The sequence below is a fragment of the Anas acuta genome, chromosome 1 (assembly GCF_963932015.1).
Source record: "Anas acuta chromosome 1, bAnaAcu1.1, whole genome shotgun sequence".
In the NCBI taxonomy this organism is placed as follows: Eukaryota; Metazoa; Chordata; class Aves; order Anseriformes; family Anatidae; genus Anas; species Anas acuta.
Genome location: NC_088979.1, coordinates 117,171,563 through 117,192,402, shown reverse-complemented (window position 1 = coordinate 117,192,402; position 20,840 = coordinate 117,171,563). Strand labels below are relative to the sequence as shown.

At 44.2% G+C, this 20,840-nt stretch overlaps 1 long non-coding RNA gene across 3 annotated transcripts in view; it reads right to left on the bottom strand.

The window, feature by feature from the left end:
- LOC137863268 (uncharacterized) overlaps positions 1-20,840 on the bottom strand; it is a 39,218-nt gene that overhangs the window by 7,214 nt on the left and 11,164 nt on the right. For 2 of the 3 annotated variants that reach the window (XR_011100827.1, XR_011100833.1), the window contains exon 4: positions 19,555-19,719. This is a non-coding gene — a long non-coding RNA (uncharacterized lncRNA). Of the gene's footprint in view, positions 1-18,705; positions 19,720-20,840 lie in introns of those variants that run through there. The other variant, XR_011100820.1, reaches the window with a different exon arrangement.

Below are 20,840 nucleotides of genomic sequence, written 5' to 3'. Positions count from 1 at the left end.
TGATACACATTTGATGTTGTACTGTTATTCCTATGTTCTGCCAGATTCAAGCTGAAGATATTTTACATGTGTTCAGCTGATATCTAGAAGAGCAGGCTGTACACAAGAAAGAGAAAGGGCTATGAAGTTCCAGAGTCAGATTCTGCCACACAATACTGTAAATTCACAGTATAGGGCATTCTGTGTCATCACTACAGTAAAAGAAAGAAGAATCCTGCCCCTCTGTACACAAGGATGTTGGGAATTTATGACTGCCTTTTTCTGTCCCCACTCCTCCCTCGTCCCCATTGCACAGTTTATCCCCTGCAAACCTAACATTGCCTCCAGGCACTCTGCATAGTCCTTCAGAATGGCTCCCCTGACTGACACGTAACAAGGTCAGGTCTTAAAAAAAAATCTAATATGAAAACCAAGTGTTTGCTTTGTGACTTAATACTAAATTAGTTTTATAGATTTTCTGGCATCCAAAAGACTTCCACATCCTAACACTGACATCCTGATGTCAGTTCTGGTCTCAGCTGGTTCACCTGTCCAGTACAGCCGAGCAATCATTCATATTCCAGGCTCATTCTATTAGCATAGTGCTGTGCCATTTCACAGCTTATTACATTGAGATTTTTTTCCAAAAAGACCTCTGCATTTAATTTCCAACAGAATATTGATTGCTCCAAGGCACTGAGAATTAAAGTATACATGCATGGTTATTTCATTGGCTTCTGAATAAGAGCTGAAACTTCCATTATAAATTGATCCTACACCAGCTTAAGCAAAACTAGATTGAAAATTTGGGACTAGCAGAATTCCTCAACGCTAGATCCTATATGAAAAAATGAAATTTCCATTAATCATGACCTCCGTGAAAGGGGAAAATAAACTGGTTTATGTAGAATGTTTTAATATTAAGGAACAGTTTTTGTAAAAGCATATAAACCTGTATTTTCCAAACAACACCGCCAAGTGACAGAAATTGAAATAGATTAAACTAATGCTGGATGTTACTACACAGCAGAGAAGTATTCTCAGTTCCCTAAGCAACTTTTGTCAATGAAGTTGTACTTCATTCATCATCTGTGCAACATCACTCCATGCCAGTCTGGCTTGTGCCCACCTCAATTTTGTACTGCTGGCACTTTGTCCCTTCTCTCTTTGCTTCCAGGGCCTGTGATTCTCCCACCTGGCTAGCACACTTTTCTGCAGATAACATATAGAACAAAACCAAAAAACAATAACAAAAAGAAAAAAGAAAAAAGTGTATTGAAAAAAAGAGTTTTTACACTTGATTTCCAAAGTTACAGAGCCAAATATGCCACATGCAAAAGGAAAAAATACATATACACAATAAGCATGATATGGATAAGAAAATTACTAGAAAGACATTAGCAGCATAACTGTTATTCCGGCCACTTTCTGGGTAAGAAGTGATTTAATTCAGAAGTTGGAAGAAGAGGAAGGAGAGCTCTTTCCTACAGCATGGCATAATACAGCTGTCTAAACACTACAAAAGAAACATGGGGGAGACAAGCAGCCACATTCCTCTGAGCCAGCTACTGTTAGGCAAGTTCACGGTGGCAGTACAAACTTGCCAGCCTTTCATGCATCTACAGGGTATGCACAGCTCGCATACCTGTCTGTGCTTTTACCACTAACCCTATTTGTAAAGTCTCCTCCTTCAAAGCCATCTTCATCCCCCAGCCCCATTTATAAGAGGAGATCTGTGATGAACCTCTACCAAATTTGCCAACTAAACCTCCCACAAGGGCTTTCTGAAGTGTATCTTAAAGAGGAAAAAAATGTGTTAAGTGTATAACACCAGATCATTAAGCACCTTAAGAGCATTCATACTCCCCCGCAGCCGCCCCCCACAAGGTCAGGTACAAGTCAGAAAGCATTTCCCACCGTGCAGTCAGAGGAAACCAAAGAGAGAAACCAAGGCTGAGGTAAGACAGAGCCCTGCTTTCTCTGTGGCACGTTACACTGCAGCACGGGTCACGCGCCGGAGCTGTAAGCTGAGGCGCAGGCAGCTGGCGCTCTGCCATGGCACAGCATGGCCTTTACGAAGGGCTCACGCAGGCAGCAAGAAGATAACAGAAATGGGAGGATTAAAAAAAAAAAAAAAAAAAAAAAAAAAAAAACCTTGCAGCTGTGCCTTCAGCATGCCGGCTCTCTGCATGTGCCATTTAGCTCGTCTTTACCTCACAAGCAGAAGAGCAATAGCTTAATTAAAAGGAAAGGAGCAAAGGGTTTACACAAGCAAGGCACAAGCTCTAACTGAGCAGCTGCCCCCAGTTAGGATCTGGTAGGCAGGGTCATTCCCAACACCAGTGATCCCAATCATTTCTTCAGCTTAACGATGCAGTCACAGAATGCCACCCTGCTGCCTGACAGAGCCAGTCTCTTCTGAGGTTGCCACAATCTCAGTTTGTCTGCATCAAGTGGCATCAGCAACATGGCAGCTGCAGAGCTGCTTTCTGTCCTGCTCCCAGGCACACAGCACGGAAGCAGGGCTCAAGATTGCCTTAACTTTTGCAAAAGCCTCTAGCTGAACAAGCTGCCATGTAATATTGATTTAATTCAGAGATCAGACTTTTCAGCATATGGCAGGCTGCACTGGTTCATTGAGTCTGGACACGATCAGCCGCAAGCACAACTCGAAGCAGGGGCAATTTTATTTAATCATTGTATGGCTGTGCTTGGGAAAAAAGGTAATTTCTGGTGTCCCCTGTCATGAATACTAGGTGCTTTTTTTTTTTTTTCCTGCTAAAGGACTGGCTTACTTGGGACTAGAACACTCTCACAGAATGGTGAGACACAGGCACCAAGATCTGTTAGTAGCTGAAGGTATACGTTAGCTGCAATGGTGAAAATTGCCTCCCCTTCCCTCCAATGGGGAAGGAAGGGAAAACTGTCTCCAGTGTCCATCAAGGGCCCCAGGAAAGGATCTCCAAATGAGCAGCCTCTCCAGGTGCCCTTCCAGCACAGTAACTTCCCCCACAGTAACTGTGTAATTTCCATCAAGAGCAACTCATCTGCTCGCAGTTGTCCCTGCATACGATGCTTAGTGCTGATCAGAGCAGCCAAGGAGCAGGCACAGTTGTTGCAAATCAATTCAGTGCATGCACATTACTGGGTCCCCTAACATAAAGCAAGGGCTAAAAAACAGTGGCGATGCTCACAGCCACAACAATCCCTTCGGGGTGTGCAGATGCAAGACCATGAGAACAGCAGCAACAAGTGGAAAGAAGATACTGCTCTGGGAAAGGCAGCCACAGCAGCCTGGGCACCAGGACACAGAGCCACTTGTGCTAGCCAGGCTGCAGAGCCATAAAGAGAAGGCCCTTAGCAATGTAAGGGGTTGAGGTACCCAGCACACCACGCACTACTACCCAGCACGGACCACAGCCTGTGATACCAGCAGGGCTGCCTGGCAGACATCCATTTGTTAAATACAAGCTCCAGTGCAACTGACTTGTCAAAGGGAGCTATCACACACACGCCCTCACCTACGTGCTGCGTTTTAGTGAAGATACCAGCTGCACAGCCCTGCTGCCGGCGTGCCGTGGGGACTGGCGGTGCTCAGGAGGCTCCTCACTGCCAGCAGCTTCCCTGGGGACTCTGCAGCAACTGCTGAGGTAGCTGTTCGATACAACACACTGTTAAACTCCAACCTGGAGTCTTTAGAAAAGGGAGAGCCGCGCTGCCTGCAGCACAGCTCGGTGCTCCCGACTCCTTTTTCTGAGGGCATGCCTCGCAGAGGGGTGTAAGTTTTCCTCAGAAAACTGGCACCGTGTCAACCAGCAGGGCAGAAGGGGTGGCTGCTGCAGCAACAATGTGAAACAGAGGTGGGTCTTAGACTTCTGCCTCCAGCACTTACCACGCTGCCTGAGTGGGAAAGTGAAAAGGACGGCAGGTGGCCAGAATTCAGCTCTGCATTTTGCCATAATCAGGTTCAATTTCTAAAGTCTCCGTGTGACCTTTGAAAGTATATACAAAGGATTTTCTGCAACGTATTCGGGCACCAAAAATTGCAGAAAGATTTTCAGCAGGATTTCCAAAAGATCCAGGTCTCCAACTCGATTTTAACGCAAGAAGTGATTTGAAGAACAGAACAAAACATGCATAGAAAACCATAAGCCACCTGTCTGAAAAGCTTTGAAAATTTGACTGTCTGTGTGCTTCAGACATCTTCCAACCCATAACACAGGGGGCAAAGCACATTCCTACCTCCCCGAGCGGTCAGGAGCATAAATATAGCACATGCTGTAATGCCCACAAGTCTTACAGTGGGAACTGTGAATATCTCAAATCGATTCCTACTCCCCAAGCTTAGAAGCAAGGTAGGAATAGGATATCACTAGAGTGGTTGAATTCTCTAAGGAAAATAATTACTTATTTGAATTAAGCATGAGAAGCACTCGACTCATTCAAGTACACGCCCCAGTTAAAAATACAAGCAACGGGACAGAAGTAAACAGAAGTAGCTGTATCCTGCAAAAAAAACAGCATTCCTTGATTCAGCATTCGAAGGAAAAATAAAGGAAATAATCCACCGCTCTAATATCCTCCTTCAAACAGCTTCTCTCCCACAAAGTACAACCTAAATAAGCCCCTATTTATCTGCAAAATTTATTCAGTTAGGAAAGGCAAAGCATATACTACCTGCTAGTCTGAAAGCTGAAGGGTCCCATGGCTTCCACAAGCATATCAGAAGGAACAAACACCAATGGCACAGCACAGTACGAATTCAGAAGCTTCTGACCAGTGGGGACCCTCCGCTACTAGTCTGTCAAATAGTGAAGTCACAGATATTCCTGGAGAGCTGGTGAGTATATTGCATGGGATCTTAAGACTGACACTGACATAAATACCTGAGCACAGAGATGAGACTCAGAAGCCCTTTTCAATCTCAGCATCTCTCCTTTGGAATCTGATGTTTGGGGAAAATAACTACATGTGAGCTTTCCAGGAACTGATTCAAACATGATGCTGCTCAGAGACAGATTCCTTTCCCCCTGCTAAGAGCACATGAACTCATGCGTTGGGCCCATTTCAGGCTAGGTACCAATGTAAACAAGCTCAGAGAAGACGTGCAATGCATCTAAAACATGCCCACTGGGGAGACTCAACTCTGAGAGCACCCTGTCCCAGCCAAGCAACAGGGAGCAAGTCATTTTTTTAAGAAGCTGCTTGCCAGAGCACTAGTCCCCACGGCAGAGCGCTCATTTCTGCAGATGGATAGAGCTGTTCTTCACGCTGATTAAAGCACCATTAGCATCTATTCACTCTAAATGGGCTAGTGGACACCCAGCCAAAAAGACTGGGTTAAAAATGCCTATTGATATCATCTGGTTGGCCTTTTGATGGGCTGCCAATCTGCTCCATGGCGAAAACACACCTTAATGAGCAAGACGGCATTGGGCAGAACCATTTGTCTACGTGTGACAAACTGCATAAACCCAGGAAATTACATCCATTAAGGTGCTCGTGCAGACAGCATTTTCATTGCTTAGTGCAATTAGAGTGATGCATAACACCCATCTCCTGCTGCCCCCAGGGAAACGTGGCTACTCTCTTTCAGGAACTCAGATAAGCCAAAAACAGCAACTGCCACTTGTGCCATTACAAACACAATTCTGCTGCAAAGCCTGCTATCTTACCATAGCGCCAGGCCCATTAATTTCATCACAGCTCCTGAAGGAGCAAACAAAACAGACATCTGATCTCAACAGTAGCTCCAAAGATCACTCTCAGCCCTCCATTATGGCTTTCCATTGTGAGACATGTTCTGAGTGAGGAAAGACAAACTTCTCCCTGCTCTACATCCTGTACCAGACCTCTCCTGATACCTGCACCCAGCCCACGTGGCTGTTCATCCTCACACACGCTGCCATCCCGTTGTGCTTGGTCTCATTTAAACACAGCAACAACACATCACCACATCTTTCTCCTAGGAAGCTGCCAGCCTTGGAAGTGACCAGAAAGCCTGGTGTGTGGATAAGCATAAAGAGCTGAGGAAGTGAGGAACACACCGTCCAGACACACGTATGGTCAGGCACACATGGTCTGTGCGACAGCTGCATGCTGCTATCATTTTTATTTAAAAAAAATCTAGTCTGTGGCCACGTAGGTAGTTAAGTCCACACTGATTTACACAGAGACCCACAGCAGCTTGCAAGTTGTTTTTATCACCAATACATTTTGGCTCTGACCAACTGAGAGTAAACAGGGAGCTGCAACTCAACCCCAGCCCATGCTGGAGAGGCAGGTGATGAGCTGTAAGTGGAGCAGGCCTTTTGCCAGCTGAGGGCTGTTCCTGTGGCACCCCACCAACAGCCTCCTCCCAGCCCCAGTCCTACCCTCCTCACCAATTTGGTGCCAAGTGACAAGCAAGCAGTGCCAGCGTGAAGGCAGGCTACCCAGGAGACTGCCAGCAAGGCCAGGAAATAGCTGCAGGCCGCAGTATGAAAGGTGAAGTGAAATATACCTTGGAGCATCTAGACTGCCACCTATTTAAACACGAGTCTCACTCAGCTGCTCCTCCACTAGGTGTGAAGGCATCTGGACTGCACATCCCCCAAACTAATAAGCAAGAAAATAAAGAGTTAAGTTATACACAAGTGACACTCCTCTGCTCAGCTTCTCTTCCCAACTCAAGCCATGCACCAAACCCTGTAAATCCCTACCCAGTTCTCTCACCTCAAGAATAAGACTGCTTTTACTTGAAAAGGAGACCGTCAGTAACCAAACCACTAAACCACCCTGCCAGATCTCATAAATAGCTCTACAGTACAGAAGGCAGACCATGTCTGTGAGACCAACGCTAACACTTCTCGAGAAACACTTGTGATCAGAGTACAGTCCACAAACTGATATTAAAAGAGGGCTTTTGATTTCTTAAAGCAGCACTAGAAAGTTGGGTTGTCCAAAAAGGAAAAATGAAGGACTCTACACTAGAAAGTACTAAAAAGATGCATGGCAACAATATGTGGAAAGAAGCAACAAGTCAGGTCACAGCCAGCCATGACCACTCTGCTTTCACACCACCAGGACCCATTTCACTTTCATAACGGCTCTGTATACACCTATTGCTCCTGGATAACAGGTTTTATTTGAAGTGTAAATGATTTATAGCTTGGTGTACTTACTTACATCAACATGTTTAGACTTTATTGACAGATCATGGGACACAATCGTGCATTTTCTTGAAAAATTCATTAAAAAAGGCTGCCTGCCTCAGTTTCCTGGCTGTGGTTCTTCAAACATACGCATAAGTTTTTACACTTTTGATACGAGTGGGGGGAAGGAGCAAAGAGAGAAGCTATTTTAAGACACCTAACCCATCTTTACAGCACATAGCATTGACATTTATATCCACATGGACAGATGTACTGGGAACTTAGGATACACAGCCAAAGACTTACTTGACTTGGTCTTCTTTTTTATTTATTTTTTTAACATTAATTCATATGACAATTTCCTTGCAGCAATGACTATTTATTTCTCTGCCTTAATCTACTCTTCTATTGCCCTCAGCTTCTCTGCTGCACCGCTGCACTGCTGATCCTATCTCTACTTACTTAGGCCTGCAGCAATACCTTGTGCAGCTTGATCTCACTGAGCAGAGCGTCACCCATTTGTACCATCAGGAGTAGGATCAGGAGTTCAGGAGATGGCACTTTTCTACTTCAGTACCAGAACAAGTACATGCACCAAAGTGCAGCAAACAAAAGGGAAAACTAAGAAGTCAAACAACTTGCTGTCAGAAGAAATACAACTCTAACATGCTTTTGGTTGTTTACTAGGAGCAGAGGGGTAAGCCCAGCCTGAAAACATCTCGTCCTTACCATTGCAGAGTCAGGCACACATTTCCACAGGTAACAGCAGCACCACTCAGCCTGCCTGCAGTGCCCTCTCCCTCTCTTTCATTCCTCAAAGATGACCTGAAATCTGTCTACACTGCATGCAAACCCAAGGAAGGACACACCCCATAGATAGGCAAAAGTTTTCAGGATCCAAGTTTCCTGGAGCTGGAGACTGACAGTGAGCATCAGATAAGGATTAGGACTCAAGCATGGAATTCACACCCATGCTTAAAGGGCAATGTTTAAAAGTACACTGTGAGGCATCAGAGCTTCACTGATGTCCCAGTTTCAGCTGGAACGAAGTTAATTTTCTTCATAGCAGCTGGTATGGCACCACGTTTCCAATTTAGGATGAAAATAACACTGATAACACACGTTTTAGTTGTCGCAGAGCAGTGCTTACACCAAGTCAAAGACTTTCCTGCCTCTCACACTGCCTTGCCAGTGAGGAGGCTGGGGCTGCACCAGAAGTTGGGAGGGGACACACAGACAGGGCAGATGACCCAAACTGGCCAAAGGTATGTCCCACGTCATATGACAGTAGGCTCAACAATAGAATTGCTGAGAGTTGCCCAGGAGGAGACTGCCATTGCTCCCTGCATCATCATTTCTCTCTCTTCTCCCCATTTCCCCATCTCCACCCCATGAGAATTTGATGTTGGTTCAAAGAGGCAGGGGAGGAAACCAAACCCCACGACTCCGAGTCAACGCAACCACTTCAAGTAGTGTGCTTGTAACCATATCCCTAGCAAAGGCAAACTGCTTGCAAACATCTTTGGGAGAAACAGCTTCTCAAACCCACAGCATACCATGGTTCTGTGACTTTCAACAGCACACTGCTAGATAAGCCAGCAGGAAAAAAACTTAGTCTGGATCATGCATGGTTGTTCAACCACAGTTTTAGGTGACACAAGACAATATTGTCAGCCAACTTTATTCTTTTTTGTCCCAGCTGCAGAAGAGATAAAACTGTAGAGTAAAAACTACAAGGTAAAATTGCCCCTATGAAATTTTCTGACCAAACCTTTACTGGTAGAGTTTGTACCAGTGCACCTCTTTTTGTTGCATGGACCAAGCACGTCTGATCTGGTCCCTCTGTCATGGAGCTCATCACCAACACAGAACTACAGTGTGCATCTGCAAAGGAGGTAATTACAGAAAAGGCTCCTAGGTTTCTACTTGCAGAGCGAGCACTGTTAGTTCAGAACTGCAAAGGCATCAGGTTGCTTTTTTTTTTTGTCTTTAGTAGAAAGACACATTTTTGAGGCATCTATTTATCAACAACTTTTTAAAAACCCTCTTTCCTTCAAGTGGTAGCTTCCATCTTAGGTGCTGACAAAGGAGTCGTTCCCTCCATCTTTCACTCTGTCCAAACTCCACTGCGGGGTCACAGAAGGAAAGAGCTAACACCCAATTACCCAATAACACTGGCAATAACACATCACTTTCCCAGCCAAGATCTCCCTGACGGATGACATGTCCCAGGAACCATTCCATTATTTTAGATAGTTACTTGGAATCCGTGGCCAGATGGCAATTGCAGGATAAGAGCTGGCAAATTTGTATGTCTTCATTCTTTTCAAGGTACAGAAAGATAGCTTCCAGAAATATTCAAAGTGATAAGAATAGCAGGAAGGAGTATGAAAAGCCATTTTCTAATGGCTGCCTGCCTTTGCTATATTTTTGCCATAAAAATCAATGTAGAAGTCTTCTGTCATACCCAAGTTGGCTGGTCACACTCTGGCTGTGCTCTTTTAGTAATTACACTTAACATTTAACTTTATTTTTAAGTCTATACATTTAATGAACCACCAGAAATAACTTTGGCCGTACTTACTGTAGATTTTTCTTCTACAGACATCACCTTGTGGTCTGCTTCACATCTGAGGCTTGATTAATTACTAGCCTCACCACCGTAAAGAGCTGATGCGTTATCAGCTAGGCACCGTTGCTTACTGCTGAAGTAAGGGACAAAAATCAATCGCATATAATTCAGAGTTGTCATAAATTCTGTATTTCTGCTGTCATTTGTGGCTGAGTTTTCCAAGTATTTCCTTTACTTCAGAAGCGCAGCTTCTCCCATCCCACTCCTACATCACATTCCGGCATCCCAATGTCATCACTAAAGAAGCTAGAGAAAAAGGCAATCTGCCAAGAAAGTAGCAACATTAGATCAAACCACAGGTATCTAAGCTGACTGCTTTCACTATCCACACCATGAGCAGCATTCAATACTCCAACAGATTTTTAAATGACCTTCAAAAAAGATTCATTCATCGATCTCTAGGAACTCCTCGCTGATGTCCCTCAGTTCTAGGATAATCCCTAACATGATTTGCTTTAAAAGGAATAAACAATTCTCTAAAAAAAGGAACTGAAAAACATGCTAAGAATAAAAATGAACTGATTTAACTTTGGAATCAATAAAAATGAGTAAAACCCCAGTTTGGAAGTGTACCACCATTCCAAGTCAGCACCTGAGCAACAAATTAGCATACACCTGTATTTACCTATGCTCATTTAAGGTATTTGACTTTATATACAATCAGATATCAAGTAAAAGTCGATGCAGAAATGTCTAAACAGAACAAAGAGCATCCCCTCCCTACCCTTGGAAATAGCTTTCTCTCCCCCACTTGCACCCTTCTTTGGCCATAACCAGGGCACTGGAAGGCAGAGCCGTACTGAATGCCTACAGGGGAGGCCAGACAAATGCTGGAGTACTTTAAGTCCTCTCAGAGGCAGGCTTCCAGCTTACACCCTGCTGCCAAAAACACCACTTCCAATTACTGGGCTATACTCAACAACCTGATGTTGGAAAGCTGAAACCACCTCCTTGGGAAACAGTGCTACTTAGCCCCAGTTGTTCCACTCACACGTAGATGTGAGGTATTTTGCTCCTGCAGCACCAGGCAGAGCAAGGGAAGCCTTTTTTTCCACTTACTCCCTCCTTCATACAGCATTTGCATTTCAGAACTGAAGCAAGGTGCAGGCCTCTAGCATAAATACAGCAGTATGCACTTGAGGAACAGAATGAAAACTAACATAAGATTGAGTGTCAGGCATCATGATAACAAAAGAAAAGTACTGATCGAACTGCTTCCTGATGGTATACATTATAAAATAGGAGCTGCTGCTGAAAAAGCACTCGTGTTATGTTTGTGGTGCGGTCATACACCATGTTCAGCACTTGAACACGTTGTGCATGTGCACTCAGACAAGCAGACGAGATATAAATAACAAATAGTGGAGCTGTGAAGGAAGAGGGCTGCACTGCTCACATCTCCCTCTATGCTGCCCAGCATGCTCTTTGTGAGGGACAGGTCATGAATATCAGGCAAAACCAGAAAGAGGAGAGAAAGCTATGCATGTGACTACCTACCTCACCAAACAGATGTCAGAAGCAATGATCAGAGCAATTCTTCCCCCCCTAAACTGAGAACAAAAATCCAATAGACAGCAGATTGAAGGAAAGGCACAAAAACACCACAGCTCAGGACCCAAACCTGCATGCTAAGTCCCAGCTGCTAACATAAGAAACTTGTGTTTGGCTCTAGATCTTGGTTAGTTATTAGATTCTTGCCAGGGCTACAGCATCCTTCAGCCCCCACACAAGACACAAAACAACCAGCAAATGTACCCACTTTACAAAGCCAATATTTGCCTGTCTTGCCAACTCCACTCTTCCACGCACAACCTGCTCTCAGGAGCAATTCCTGATGTTTTAAAATATTCCCTTGTGATACTCCTTAAACTATTACTAACAAGGACCTAGCTTATTAAGAGAACACCTGAAACATTCAAACATCAGCCCTTTACACCTCCCTCATTTGTAATTGAAACTAGAAATCAATGTTATTATCATTTTGTACGAAGGACTGGAGCTGTGCTACACAAACACGGGCTGAGAAACAGCCCTGCACCAATCGATCTCCAACTGGAAAAGACAGGGATATAGTGTGGATAGTTTGCTTGGAAGGCAAAAAGTTTTGTCTGCAGCCAGTTAGCAGAGCAGGAAAAGAACGGAGGTCTCCCAGCTCCCTTTTCCTGGCTACCTAAAGCGATTCTGCTTATCAGGCATTACTGGTAGCTCACGGTCCCAGACAGACTTACATCAACAAAGGCAGACTGACTATAAATGCAGCACAGTGGAAGAACAGAGCTGAAAGAGCCCCTCAGTTAATGAAGTCCATCTTTTTGCTCTGAAACAAAATGAAGTTTACCCTGATATTTCCTTACAGATGCTAGTCTGATCAATTCTATAACATCTCCAACATCAAACATTTTTCCTGAAGATCTACACTAAATCTGCCACACTAGAAAGCAATCCAAACCCTACATCTATATTCAAAGTAGTAACACATCAAAATACATATAAAGAATAAATTCCATCAGCTTCTGACACAAGTCTCCTTCTTGTTTTTCTGGGTTCCGACCCCCTTTTGCTCCTTTGCTTTGCAAGCAAAGATTTGAGGGCAAAAGTAGGTGGGCTTGTTTGTTTGTTTTCAAACCACTCAGAGAGCAGATCTCACCTTCATGTTTGAGGGAAAATTGCTGGACAACTTCTGTTTGATAACATTGCTACCACACCAACTTGTGAAAATACACGTGGGCTCCAGGACACTGTAGGGGAATTGACTATTTGCATTTCCAGCTGGCCTGTGAGATCTGTTTATTAAGGATTGTCCTTGAACATTTTGCTCCCTGAGTGAAATCATTTGGTTTTCATTCAAGAGACAGACTAATTAGTTTTTAAACCACCAGAAGAGATATGAGTTGACTGTTCCCTCTGCTTTGTTAGCAGTGAAGATGTGATTAGGTGGTCCGTGTTCAGAAACTGTCTGCCCTTGATGACATCTGCCAGACTCATGAGCTGTGGCAGCTCATAATTAAAGGCACCTTTAAGAAGGGGAGGGATAGCGGCAGCGAGGTCTTACTTACTCTTTTAGGATAAAGCAGACAAGCCTGACAGATGAAACTGAGGGGCTGAACCAGTGGAGACTGGTTAAAATGCTTCAGCAGCCATTCACACACCTCTGAGACTTCCACTTTGTCTTTGATCACTACAGCTGTCTCTTGCTTGTATAAAGGGAAGGGAAGGCTGGAGGTACCCACTGGTTTGGGAGCAGGAGCACCCGACTGCCTGAAGCCCTCCTGGGGAGCACACAGAGCCACCAGAGTAGCAGAGAAAGCCCAACGCAAAAGCTAGGTGGGCACACCTCCCTGTGCAGAGAGGCAGGAACAGCAGGAGCCTCAAAGCAAGAGGTCCTGGGGAAAAGTACTTTTCCTAACTCATGGAAACCCTTAGAGGAGTCTTGGTTGTGATCCTCTCAAGGAGGTAACTGTACGGGCTTTCCTCCTCGCCCACGTCCACTACCAAGTGTGGGCAATGGATCATTCTGCATCTCTGAGTGTTATCTCTACAGGTACCAACTTGTGCTTTTCTCCAACCTACCCTGCAGAGAGTTTGTTGAGTTCATGCATGCTCATGTCCTGGGCACCACCAGTTCTACTTGGCAAGTGAGGAAACACTGGTTAGTACCCTCTGTGTATGATTTTCCATAATTATGACAGATGCAGGAGTAAAGAGATTATCACTTTAAAAGCGACCAACATTTTGTAATCAGCTACCATGGAGGATTAAGTTAAAATGCCCCTGGTTTAAGCCCCTGTGCTCAACGCCTGAAGTATTTTGCAGGAGAACACTGTGGTACACTTCCACAATACTACTTCATTAACAGAATAGATTTAGAAATATTCATCCCCCTTATTAGATGTAAGCTGCCAAGTGCAAACCTACTTTTCAGGGTTTATTTTTACCTTTACAATTTTTTTTTCCTCAAGGTGTTTAGATCCAATGATTTTAGAAGGCACGTTATAGAAAAAGAGGTGGGGGAAAAAATCAGAAATTGTTTTTTATGGGGGGTGGGGGGTGTTCTTTGTCTCTAGTGATGCTCTCAGGAATCCCAATGCAGTGGTTGTCAGTCTGGGAAACGTAAGTACTGCTTAAAATAAAAAAGTACAGTGGAAAATATAGCGGTAGAGGGTGCCTGGTACCCTCTTTGAGGGCAGAAGCCTCAAACCAATGACTGACAAGTGTATGGCACGGTGTAGTTATACAGTGCACCAGAGCTGACGTGATACATACGTGATTCATTTCAAAGCAATTTAGATTAAGAGGATTAGAAAGGGTTGTTACTACAATACCCTGGTCTTCTCCCAACTTCCCTCCAATGACAGGACATCCCAGTCACCTCTTGCATCATACTAGAGATGGCTAGGACAGATTTTAAGGGTTCTTGCTTGCAAGGCTAAAGCAGTCACTGACACAAATGCAGTAATAATGAAGGGAAAACATGAACAAAAGCAGCAACCTCCATGAAGCTTCTTCACTGACTTTATTTTAAACCTGTGCTGAGCAGCAAACCACCTAACCACACCAGTACTAATTAAGCTTCAGAGCTGACACCCTACTGAGCAGAGGAAATTCTGTAGTGCTCATGGAGAAAACGTGTGAGTAGCCAGCACAGGAAGACAGCTAAAGATAACTTTGCCCAGTGTTAGAGACAACTGCAGTCACCACTGATAGTTCTTATCTAAGCAGAGCAGGCTTGGCCCAAACTTCAGAGAGAGATCTGCAGAGAAATCTCACCACACCTTAAAGGCTAGACACAGAAGATAGGAGATGGCACTCAATTCTGAATCAGTACCCTGGAGTGACACAGATATTTGGGACACACCATGAAGAGATAAATAGAACTAACTTTGTAACATGGTAGGAAAACACCCTGAGTGGTCCTACACTGAACTGCACATGCTGCATGAGACAGAGGGCTATCCTGCATAGAGTGCAGATAGGCCAGAAGTCTAAGAATTATGCTCTGCCTCACTTCCATAAAAATAAAACTAATTTAGAGTGCAAATAGAAGTGATCCACAGCATTACTTTTTCCTAAAGACTTCAGCAACTGGTGTTACAGGACCAAGACTACAAGCACCTTCTTCCACAACTCCAATAAAGATAAATTAACAGGTAGGCAACTGTGAAAGAGCATGAAACAGGAAAGTAAGTCCCACAAATAAAGAACCTATAATGCAACATAACTTGGACTTCCTCTGCCTTTATCCAGCAAGGCTGGATCTATCTTCTCTCTCATCATCCTAATAAAATAGCTCACAGTTGGAACATAACTTCATGGCACTGTGCTGAAGTTACCTTGCTGTTCAGCGGTAATGCCGCAGCCATTTCCAGTAGGAGCTTGCCATGCCAGCTAGCGTATACCTATAGAGGAGGTCCCAAACACTCTCAGCATCTACGGCTTTTAAGGTTTCAGAAAACAGTGATTCCACTGCTTCACCTGCAAAACTGACAAAGTAATATACCGTGCTACCAGGAAAATTGAGAAAAATGAAGCTGAACAAGTCCGTTTGTAAATGTCTTTAGTGAGATGACTATCATACCTGGACAAGTTTGAGAAGTGGGCCCACGTGAAGATAACAAGGTTCAACAAGGCCAAGTGCAAGGTGCTGCACCTGGGTCAGGGCAATCCCAGACATGAGCACAGAGTGGTGGAGAACTCACTGAGAGCAGCTTTGAGGTGAAGGACTTGGGAGCACAAGAAAAAAGCAGGTCTGGAGAAGATGATCAGAGAGCTGGAATACCTCTCCTATGAAGACAGGTTGAAAGAGCTGGGGATGTTCACCCTGGAGAAGAGAAGGCTCTGGGGTGACCTTATTGCAGCTTTTTAGTACTTAAAGGGGGCTTATAAAATGGATGGAGAGCAACTTTTTGCTTGGGCAGACAATGACAGGACAAGGGGGAACGATTTTAACCTAAAACAGGGGAGATTTAGATTAGATGTTAGGAGGTAATTCTTCACTCTGAGGGCAGTGAGGCCCTAGCGCAGGCTGCCCAGAGAAGCTGTGGATGCCCCATGCCTGGAGGTGCTCAAGGCCAGGCTGGATGGGGCTTTGGGCAGCCTGGGCTGGTGGGAGGTGTCCCTGCCCGTGGCAGGGGGGTGGGACTGAGTGGTCCTGAAAGTCCCTTCCAATACAAGCTGTTCTATGATACTCTGTATGACTTGCACTTCTCTCTTCAACAGTCTATGATACTGTTTTTAAAGGACAGCCATCCAAATGCCAGAACAAAATTAGGAGCAACTGGCTTCTGCTCGGGAATTTCCACAGAGAGGTGCCACACACTGACTGATGTCAGGGCAGCACGAAATGAGATATACCTGGATTTTAAATCTCCCCAGGGCTGCATGTTCCAAAGACATAAGATCCCTATTTTCTATAAACAATAGTTTGGATCGGAGGGATTTAGAGAGCACATTATAAGAACAGGCAGTTTCAAAATTCAAACAAAAAGCTATGCTCAGCATTTAGAACCTGGGATTTAGTTCAATCCATTGCCATGAGCTGAGCGGTTCCTTCCTGAAAAAGACATTTTGCTTTATGTTAGTTTAAGATAAGCAAAAATAAGGCCTATCTATATAGCATTTGCATAGAGATAAATGAGTCCGGAGCTTGGTGAAGTCAAGGGCAGCTACTGATTTCGCTCCCTTTTGGAAAGATGCAGTGCCAGCTCCTTTTCGCTGCAGAGATGACCAGCTCTGGGGGATGTCACCTTAGCTAACAGCAGTGATGGATGGTGCTCCTGCTCCAGCAGCCTCCAGGCTGCCAGCTGGCTCAGCCGTCATACACACGCTGAACAGCACCATTCAGGGCATCTCCACCAAACACGCTTTCTTCTCACCTCTCTTGACTTTTAATCTATTTTCATTTGTTTCTGCAATACACTGAAAGCCTAGCAATTGCAGTTTGCAGTTAATGAGTCGGGAAGCAGTGATGCAGGGCTGATTTTGACAAGCAGGCAGGATTGTTTGCTCACATGCAAGGCTGGGTGGCTTATTTCTTCTACAGCATGGGCTACAGAGAGGAGATGTCGTTGCGGGCATCAGCAGTGACCCCCTCTGGTCACTGTACTGAATAATTTTCAAAAGCAGATAGGAACTACAACTCCTACATCATAGGGCTCCCGTGGTATAGGATCCCCAGCAAGCGAAGTCAGAAGAGTGCATCTTTGAGTACAAGAAGACTTTCAGAAAAGAAAAAGAAAAGAAAAAAAAAAAAAAAACAAGAGAAGGGAATACTGAAAATGCACTTTTACATGCTTGATAAAAGGCAAGGCTAACAGAATATACTTTGTGCAACAACTTCAAGAACTCCAAAGCTGCCCTGATTAAAGATTTTATCCAGCCACATTTATTAATAATGCTCTCTTCCAAAAGAGAACTCTAAATACAGCGTGACTTTGACAAGGAGTCAGATTCTGATCCCTTTAAATCATTCCACAAGCCAAGGAGTCCTTTGAGACCTTCACTGGATACAGTGGCATTAGCCAGCTCCTGTCCGGAACGTGCCTTCTGCAAGCAAACTAGCCATGCAATTAGCATGCAACTAATTACAAATACTGTTACCTACAGTCAGTGTTGGAGATGCATTTCCACTAGGTTCTGGACAACCTATCTAAAAATCTATTTGATCACAAAATGCATTAGCAAGTCAATACCTCCTTATTAATAAAAGGGAATATTATAGCATTAGAGAGGTGGGTTTAAACTACTGTTTTTGCTTTTCCAAAGAGATGTGAGAGGCCAGCATCTTTTCTAGGACCCATGAAATATATATGAGCTCAGTGCATTTGATGATATTTGATGACTTCACTCAAGCAGTTTGCTAGGACTGCAGAACTTTTATTATAGAGTAAATATCTAGCACCAAAGCTAGCACAACAATGCAGGCCTACAGTAACTGCTGCTGAAATCACAGATTGCTTGGGTAACAGCATTTTTATCTTTATACATGTATACTATCCTGCTAGGAAGTGATTCCTATGTTTTTTCGGGGAGGATGAATGAATAAATCTCAGACTCAACTTTCATTTTGTTACATAGCTGAAACTCTGTGCCTCTGGAAAATAGAGCTTTTAGCAAATTCTCTACATATATCAACCTGTTCAACAGTAACATTAATTCTTATGTAAAGCTACAAAGTGAAGGAGGGTTAATGTCCCAAGCCACTGGTGAGGTTGCAGCATCTGACACCAATTGCACAGCACTATGCCTTTTGAATATACAAAACTTGCCACAGTTTGGAAATGCTGCATACCACGAAGCAGCTCAGGATTTCACAGTAAAATTATGAGCCTCTGCTGTTGCCCTTAAAAAAACCACCACAGTTCCCCTGAAAAGCAGTCACCGGACATTCAGTAAGTGTTTACACATTCCACTCACTGATGGTAGACAAAGATTCAAGACAATGGGTGTTCATGCAATACCACATACGTGGCTATCAGCGGATGATTTGACCAAGACAAAAAGCGGAAAATAACACATACAGGTTCCTCATGCCCACACACTTGGTGGCTTTATGGGGAGTTGGCTGTCAGCCAGCAACATCATGCTGCAGAGCCCATCAGCAATGCAGCAGCCTTGCTTCAACAGCATACCCTGCCCAAACTTTTAAGGGGATTTGCATGCAAGGTTCTGCGTTACAGGAGAAGAAGCTGATGGTCTCACTTTATTCACCAACAGAAGCCACCTGCCTTCCAGGGACTGCACGGAACAGCAGCTGGCAGCATCAGTACCATCAGCACAGTTCACCTGGGCATCGGTGCAAGGGCATTTCGTTCCTTGGCACCACTGTTCTTCCTTATGCTCTCCAGCCTTACAGCTCTGATCAGCTTTTTCTTTTTTGTAGTGTGTGTGTGTGTGTGTGTATATCAAGAGAAGTCTGCTTTTATACAAATTTTGTAAAATATGCTCACTCAGAGAAGGTGAATGCAAAAACTGAGACAGGAAGTCAGGATCATCTCTGCCTTACCAAAGTGAAACAGGCACAAGGAGCAGCTTAGCCAAAAAGCACAGGAAATTTCAAGACAACAATCTTCCCCCTCCCAAAGCAAATCAATGGCTCTCCTGTCACTGTTTTGCCCCTTTTACTTCTCCCTATGCTGCAGAGCAGGTTAACATCCCCCACAGCTGTATAATGGATGCACCTGAACAGGGAGACTAAATTCTACTCTCACTCTACTCTAATTGTTCCTCCCTCTCAAGAGGGAAAACGTGTGCCTTCCTCTTGTAAATTGTAGCTAGCTTTAAGTAGTTACTTTTGGGTTTTGCAGCATCACACCACAGTCACGAACTCTGTATTGTCACCAGAGCTGGTAAATAACTAGACAGACATTTCTAACAGTGCCCCAAATGGGGTGATGCCTGTATTACAATGCAGTCATTGCAGAAAAACTGCAAAGTAGGCAACCCCAGATTGACATAGAAGGTGCTGCTCCTTTCACTGCCCTTTTCCTGGATAAGCCTCTTAACCTGTTCTATTTCATCAAATTCGTTCTTATACGCAAAAATAGTAGGTCATAAAAAAAAGAGAAGCTAGCTCATGGCAATGCATGTGGTGAATGCTGTTCACATTTTTCCTTTTAGCACACTGTGTATGCAGCATAGGCAAATAGCTGCACAGCCTAATTACTAAGAAGGAACAAGATGAACTGATTTAGTAATAACATCGCTGAAGGTACAGTGTATGCAACACTAGTTGTTCAGATATGAATTGAGGGGAGCCAACAACACACCGGGGTATTTTTATAGCCAGGCAGTTTACTGTTCTATTTTTACTACCTTCGGGGGCTACAGTTCAATCCATTCAGCAGCTCATCTGCATTACTCAGACGCATTTCTGTGACACCATCCTGGGTAAGCACCACGAAGGACTGCTCTCTGCATCACGTACGGCTGCGGGCTGCGTGGGTCTCCGAGCAAAGAAAGGCAGAGGCGGATTGCTGGCTGTCAGGGGGAGAAATAAAGAAGCCAGAGCTGGATTAAGCATCTGGAAAATTACTGCAGCCTCACAGCTTTTGCTGCTTGCTACCCAGGATGAGTCATCACTAGTTGCCTTGGCAACGGCTATTTTCTTCCTCCTGCTGTTGATCAATTTTGTCTGTATGAAGGTCCCCTGAAACCAGGAGCTGCACAGATAATGCAACAAAGTCACAGAAACTCTCAGAGAGCATTTGCATTTTCAATCTTGCACCTTAAAGGAAAAGGAATAACATAGTCGGAGCACAGGGGGAAGAGAGAAAACACTGTTTTATTCAACCTGCATACCATATCCTCAACAGGCGTGGTTAACAAAAAACCTACTACCACTCCTGCTAAGTAATGCCTATAAATAAAACATCACATCTTGTCCTAGAAATCTACATAAGACACTGAACATCAATGTCAGTTGCTCCATAACCTACACACACGCTCTAGAGCAGAGGTTTGCACCACCAGTTTCTAGTTCAGGGATCCAGAGCTGGCCAGAGAGCTCCAGTCCCTGGGCCCTGCCCTTATCTCTGATGTTGACAGACAGAATGACCCCAGGCAAGTTGCTTCAACTTGGAAAAAATCCTATTTGCCACCTTTCAAGTGCAAAGATATGGTTGAAAAGAACTGAAATGTTGTTGCTTAGCAATGCTGAAGTCCCAAAACAACGCCTATCAAAGTTTACCCTCTCTACCATCTCTCAGAGGTAAGTGTAGATAGATGTCAGATGACCTCTGATGAGAAAACAGGTCCGAGTCTTTGCCTGTTGTGTGGCTACCAGGTTCTACTAAGTATTTTTCATGATGTTAGTCTCTTATCCCTTGTTTTCATCCCCTCCTTTTTATGTCACAAATTAACATCCTCCAAAGGCAGATTAAAATGGCTCTAGGCAGCAGCCTGACCCTAGCCAGGTCATTAGACCAGTGACATGAATGGCACAGACATCCACTTGTCTGAGATTAGCTACAGGAATGTAAAAGCTACAGATAAGGCAATCCTCCCAGTGAAACACAAAAAGAAAGTCAGCAAGGGCAGCGTTTGTGGTGCAAACAAAGACAGGAGACTTCATGTTTGCCATGCTAATTTATAACGTCAAT